The sequence below is a fragment of the Pogoniulus pusillus genome, chromosome 14 (genome assembly GCF_015220805.1).
Source record: "Pogoniulus pusillus isolate bPogPus1 chromosome 14, bPogPus1.pri, whole genome shotgun sequence".
NCBI lineage: Eukaryota > Metazoa > Chordata > Aves > Piciformes > Lybiidae > Pogoniulus > Pogoniulus pusillus.
The window spans coordinates 9156119-9162118 of NC_087277.1; the positions used below are offsets into that span (position 1 = coordinate 9156119).

Genomic DNA, 6000 nt, shown 5'->3' on the forward strand with positions numbered 1-6000 from the left:
TCATTGTTTTTGCATGGGCAACTTACATGCTCATTGTTCTAGTGTGTTTGCATAGTCTTTTCCTCAACTCATGAACTTCCTGTAATCAATTAATACCATTTTTGTTTCACTTAATTTGTGTTCTTTTGCTGTGACTCTGAGATGTACACCACAAAGTTTGGAGCCTCAGAGGAGATGAAGCTACAAACAACTTTGAGCTGCATTTCTTCCTTCCCAATCCTACATAGCTCTGGCACAGGTGGAGCTACCTGATAGGGATTAGCCTTGATGCCTTCAGCTTCTCAGGACTGCACCTGGGTTCTATTGTAGTCTCCTCCCACTCCAGGTGTGACCAATTTGCCCTCCCTGACTGCTCTCCTTTATAATGGGCCCCAGGAGCAGCAGAAGTTCCAAGCTTGCCCAACTGGGCAGAGGGATCCTTCTCCCACCACTGCTGGTGAGTCCCTATGGTGCACACTGGGTGACTGGGAAAAGGACAAAAGGCCGGGGGGGCCTGGTGGTCCCCCCGGTTAGGCAGGACTAGGCTTGACAACCACTTGAGCATCATCCACGGGTGCTGGTTCATTTTAGCCTGTAATTAACTGCATTTATTTGTCAGCACTCTTGTATTTTCTTTCCAGGGTGATGAACCACAGCAGGTAAGTGATTGCTGCAAATGAAGCTTTCTGTCTGCCTCTTAACTTCATCTCACTTTTAGTTTGCAGTGAAAATCAAATAGATGCAGTGCAGTCTATGTCAATGAGCCTAAAAATTCAGAGGCATTTTTAGGTATGGCAGAGAAAAAAGAATAATGGAGCAACTTTGGGTGATGCTCACAGTTCCTGAAAATGCAAGTACCAGTGGGTAGGTTTTCAGTGTTGAATATCAAATCATAGAGAAATGCTTTAGTTGATTCTCTGTTTGTGGGAAATTCATTTTATTTGACTTTTTTATCCTTAATATCAACCATGTGGATCATGTCCAGAGAAGGGTAATGAAGCTAGTGAGGGGCCTGGAACACAGCTCTGTGAGGAGAGGTTGAGGGAGCTGGGGGTGTGCAGCCTGCAGAAGAGGAGGCTCAGGGGTGACCTCATTGCTCTCTACAACTACCTGAAGGGAGGCTGTAGACAGGTGGGGTTGGTCTCTTCTTCCAGGCAACCAGCAACAGAAGAAGGGGACACAGTTTCAAGTTGTGCCAGAGGAGGTCTAGGCTGGATGTTAGGAGGAAGTTCTGGACAGAGTGATTGCCATTGGAATGGGCTGCCCAGGGAGATAGTAGAGTTGCTGTCCCTGGAGGTGCTCAAGAAAATCCTGGATGAGGCACTTAGTGCCATGGTCTAATTGATTGGCTAGGGCTGGGTGCTAGGTTGGACTGGATGATCTTGGAGGTCTCTTCTAAACTGCTTGATTCTATATTAGAGAGCATTTTCTAGGTGCTCACTTAGGGTACCATTCTTCCAAATTCTAATGCTGTACTGTTGATATATTTTCATCCTTGTACATGCATCCTATGAAAATTAGCTTTACAGTAGGCTGGGATTTCTAGCAAAGCTTGACACCTGCAGCTAATTCACCTAGACAATCTTGTCAGTGTTACATTCATAAATAATTGATACTCAGGGCTTGGATTTCAGTCACTCAGTCCTCCAGCTGTTAAATTTCAGCAACATAATGGATGAATATTCATTTATAATTCCTGTATGTGGACCTGATGTCAGACCCCCCCCCCCGCCTCATTTGCATAGATTGAGATGTTTTAAGTGTAATGAGCCCATGATGATATGCTACAGAGAAGACTGTACTGCTGTTCTTCTAGGAAAAGAACATGTTGCAATATGCAACAGCAGCTTAAGTGGTTTGATGGGTCATTTGCAATTCAGGTGTTAGCAGTTAAATGTTATGCTCTTAATGCAAGAATTATTTTTCATGAGCTCTCTTTCAGAGTCAGAGTTCTCCAAGCACAGTCGAATTTTAAAGCGGGATTGTTGTTATAAATATTTAGTGAGCCAGTTCAGTGTAAGCCTAATTATAATGAATGAATAAAGCATCTGGCAGATGTGGGCCTTGTTTGCAACAGTGCCATAAAAGAATTTTAGAGAGTCATGAGCACAGGAGTGGATTTTGACATAATAGACAATAGCAAACATTTAGAGAGTGAGGTTCTCAGAACAGAACATCTGTCTAGAAACTGTGGTGACTAGCATGTAGTTGCTGGGGGATTTGCACAAACAGAGAGCAGGGAAGAGTACCTAACTGTAATATTTCTCACTACTGGAGTGCTTAAAGTGGGAAGCTGTTGTGGTAGGCCTGATAGGTCCAAAATAGGCTTATGCACGTCCTGCTTTCTCTAGGCATGTTTTTCTGCTCCATGAGAGAGGCAAGCATGGGAAACAGACACAAAGGAACCTGTAGCCACTGAGTCTGGCCTGCCCAGGATCTTGTGGTATAGAAGGTACACACACTTAGCTTGTGCCTGCCTTGTGCAAGGCCTGTACTTTTCCCAAATTAGGGAAAAGTGAGCCTGTGGCTTTGCCTAATATGGAAAGGTTTGGCTAACTGCCACCCTGATTGGCTATTCTTGTGCCCCAAGGGCAGTTAATCTCAGCCCACGTTGATAAAAGGAGGTATGCAGGTAAACAACCTACTTTTGCTTCCCTGCTTTGGTCCTTTGCTTCTCTGCTGTGCTCTGCTGTTGCCTGTTGCAATTGCCTACTGCCTTATTGCTTGCCTGCTAAACTCCACTGCCGTGAGTTACCAGGAGCAGACCCTGAATGCCTGCATGCAATCAGCCTATGTGGTCAGCGTGACCTTGTGCTGAGACTGCCCCACATCTGCCTCGACACCTGATTGTCCAGAAGAAGCCCGGAGAACAGAGTCGGAGATTGTTTGCCTCTTTCTGCAGAAGCAGGGAAGATTCAAGTCTCAATGTCCAACAAGACAGAGTCCTCTGAAAGCTTTTGGACACTGTCAGGGTTGTGGCTAGCCCCTGCAAGTTGGGTAATAATAATAATTTGTGAGTAAATGCTTAAATGCCTCTTTGTAATTCTTCATTGCCTTCTGCCATAAGCAGAAAGAGCTGCTTGAGCCCATCTACTGGGCAAGCAGCATTTGACTGTGGGATTTTTTTTCTTCCAGTTCAATGGATGTTTCTATATTTTGCTGGTTATTTCTAGCTCTTGATATTATCCATAAAATGTTTCCATGACCATGTAAGAACCAAAATTGCAAGAGTTCTGGATATCAAAATTAATAAACAAGAATCATTTTGGAAATTATAATCTTGCATCAATTACTTTCCCCTCCACAACAGAAGCAAAGTAATCAGAGGTGAGAGGAGTCCCTTCTCTTACCCATCTGCCACTGTAGGTTTTAGAGGGACCAGAAATCACTAATGCAGAAGGAAGACACTGAGGCAAGGAGAGGGATAAGTGTAATGTATTGAGTGACAAGGGGCAGGAGGCTCAGGGGTGATCTTATTACTGTCTAGAACTACCTGAAGGGGCATTGTAGCCAGGTGGGGGGTGGCCTCTTCTCCCAGGCAACCACCAATAGAACAAGGGGACACAGTCTCAAGTTGTGCCAGGGTAGGTATAGGCTGGATATTAGGAAGAAGTTCTTCACAGAGAGAGTGATTTCCCATTGGAATGGGCTGCCCGGGGAGGTGGTGGAGGCACCGTCCCTGGGGGTCTTCAAGAAAAGACTGGATGAGGCACTTAGTGCCATGGTCTAGTTGACTGGCTAGGGCTGGGTGCTAGGTTGGCCTGGATGATCTTGGAGGTCTCTCCCAACCTGGTTGATTCTATGAAAGCAATGCTGGAGAACATTATTGCAACTGAAGAGGATTTGGGAGAACTGAGGAAACAAGTTCAGAGAATTATGTCTCCGTGTGTTTACATACATATCCCCTCTGAGTATTAATCTACTCGAGGCAGTTGACTATGTGTGGTTTAGGCTCCAAATAATTACTGCAATCAGGAAGGCTGACACCATACTAGAGATTAAGTCATAAGTAATTAAAGTTACAGGCGAATACAGAGAATAGAATAGATTTCAGGGCCAAGGGTGGTGGGACCATACAGTCTATATTCAAGACAAAACCTACCTTGAGAGCTGTGATGGTTTGGGTGTTACCTGTCCCCCCCACACTTTGGGAATCACCCAGACTAGACTTGGTGGCTCTGGAAATTGAATGAAGCTTTATATTTACAGCTTAGCACAATATACAAGCAGACATTTCCAATATATACAGTTATATACAAGTTAAAAGGTGATGCAAAAACACAACTCCCCTCCAAGAAAGCTGAGTCTCCAGGAGGGGCTCTCAACTGCTCTTCCACTTTCTCCTCCCCCTCTCTACCTTACCCCAGATGTTGTCTTGTGCCCAAGGAAGATTGGAGGGTTGGCTGGAGGGTTAGGAAGCAGGTGGATTAATCAGAGAGACAGGTTAGGTTATAGAGCTCAAAGCCCAGGCAGTGACTGTCTTATCTACATTTATATTCTTATACATGTCAGCAAGCCTATGAGTGAAGAAGACATCACCATTGTTTCCCTTTCACAACCTGTAATCTAACTCTTCTCACCAAAACATTCTAGCTAGCTTCAAAGTAGCACAAGATCTTAGCTGAATTGTACACTTTTGAGATCTGGGAGCTTGTTGGACATACAGGTGGACTGAGACCCAGCACAACAGGTCGGTGAGGGTGTACTCAGCATGACTTTAACAGTAAGGATGGACAGGAGATACCATGTTTCTAGGGATCTGGCAGTAGTCCTAAAGCTGCAAACTGGATGCTGCCATGAGCACAGACAAAGTCAACTATAAGTACTAGTACAGGCATCTCCATGTGATCTTTGGGTCTCAACTCTGCTTCTGTGCTACACTGCCACACTTTTCAAGCAGGAAACTTTATTCTTGATACCTGACCCACATTATTAGAAATTCCTGTGTTAATTATTCAAGTGTTCAGATTTCTTGTATTTTTTAGGTTCTCTTTGCCCCTATTCATTTACCTTCTCCTCCCTTAGTCAGTGGTGCCAAGCACCTTTGTTTCTTGCTGGATGTGTAAGCAGAACCAGATGCCAAACAAGGCTCCTCGGGATCTGGGAAGCTCAGCTGCCTCCCTCTGACCCCAAACAAGTCACTTGACAGGCACATCCCCTTTCAGAAGAGAACTAAGGTTTTGTTACATTTTGGAAGCTAACAGAAAAGTCTTTTCAGCTGCAGCTTTACAGCAGGCTACCTCCAAACACTACGTGGCTATCGGAGTGATCAAAATAAATTAAAGACAAGAATTATTTCTCCTACAAGTTGTAAGTCCTTTCCCTTATTGATGCTTCAAGCATGCCTGCAACAAAAGAATTGAAAGCTCTTTCTGATCTGAGCCCAAAGGCATAGTTGTCCTGTCAAAGTCAAACATTAGGGCATTTTGCTTAGTTTTAGCCAACCCCCCCACAATATTATCTAGATATATCATGCTTAGCAATATGAAAATGTTTTCTCCTAATTGTTATTCCATACTTACACAGTAAAGTGACATTTTAGAAGACCCTTTTTTAGCTGAAAGAGAAAAGGAGGCTCATTTTCTTTTCTAAAGAGGTCTGCTGAGTGCATATGCTGAAAACACTGTTAAATCTTCTCTCTGTCTGGTTGCTTATGTTCTGCTTCCTCAAAGCTCTGTTTTTACAGTGCAAGAGGAGTGCATGGGGTCCTTAAGCAGCCCTAAATGCTTTTACAGGGAGGAACTTCCCCCCCCCCCCCCCCCATCAATTTATTTCAAATATAGTGAAAAGATTTCATGTTCCTTCCTTTAGTGAGATTTTTAAGGGGCCTGTTACTAACTGATAGCGGCAAAGTATTTCCCTTTTGTTCTTCCACAGGTCTAAACTCGAGGGACCATTGAACATGCTGCAAAACAAGAGTAGCTTAATCTACTCAGCTAAATTATCCCAGCCTGAGGAGGTCCCCCTCGTGTTTCTGTGCCCATGTTTCCTGAACGTGCCTCAACCAAACCCTATCAAAAG

The 6000-nt window shown here is 44.1% G+C and overlaps 1 long non-coding RNA gene across 1 annotated transcript; it reads left to right on the plus strand.

The window, feature by feature from the left end:
- The first annotated feature begins 401 nt into the window (after positions 1–401).
- LOC135181037 (uncharacterized) lies at positions 402–3251 on the plus strand. Its single transcript, XR_010304664.1, has 4 exons — positions 402–436; positions 621–638; positions 2331–2431; positions 2570–3251. It is a non-coding gene; the product is annotated as an uncharacterized LOC135181037 (long non-coding RNA).
- Positions 3252–6000: the final 2749 nt, after the last annotated feature.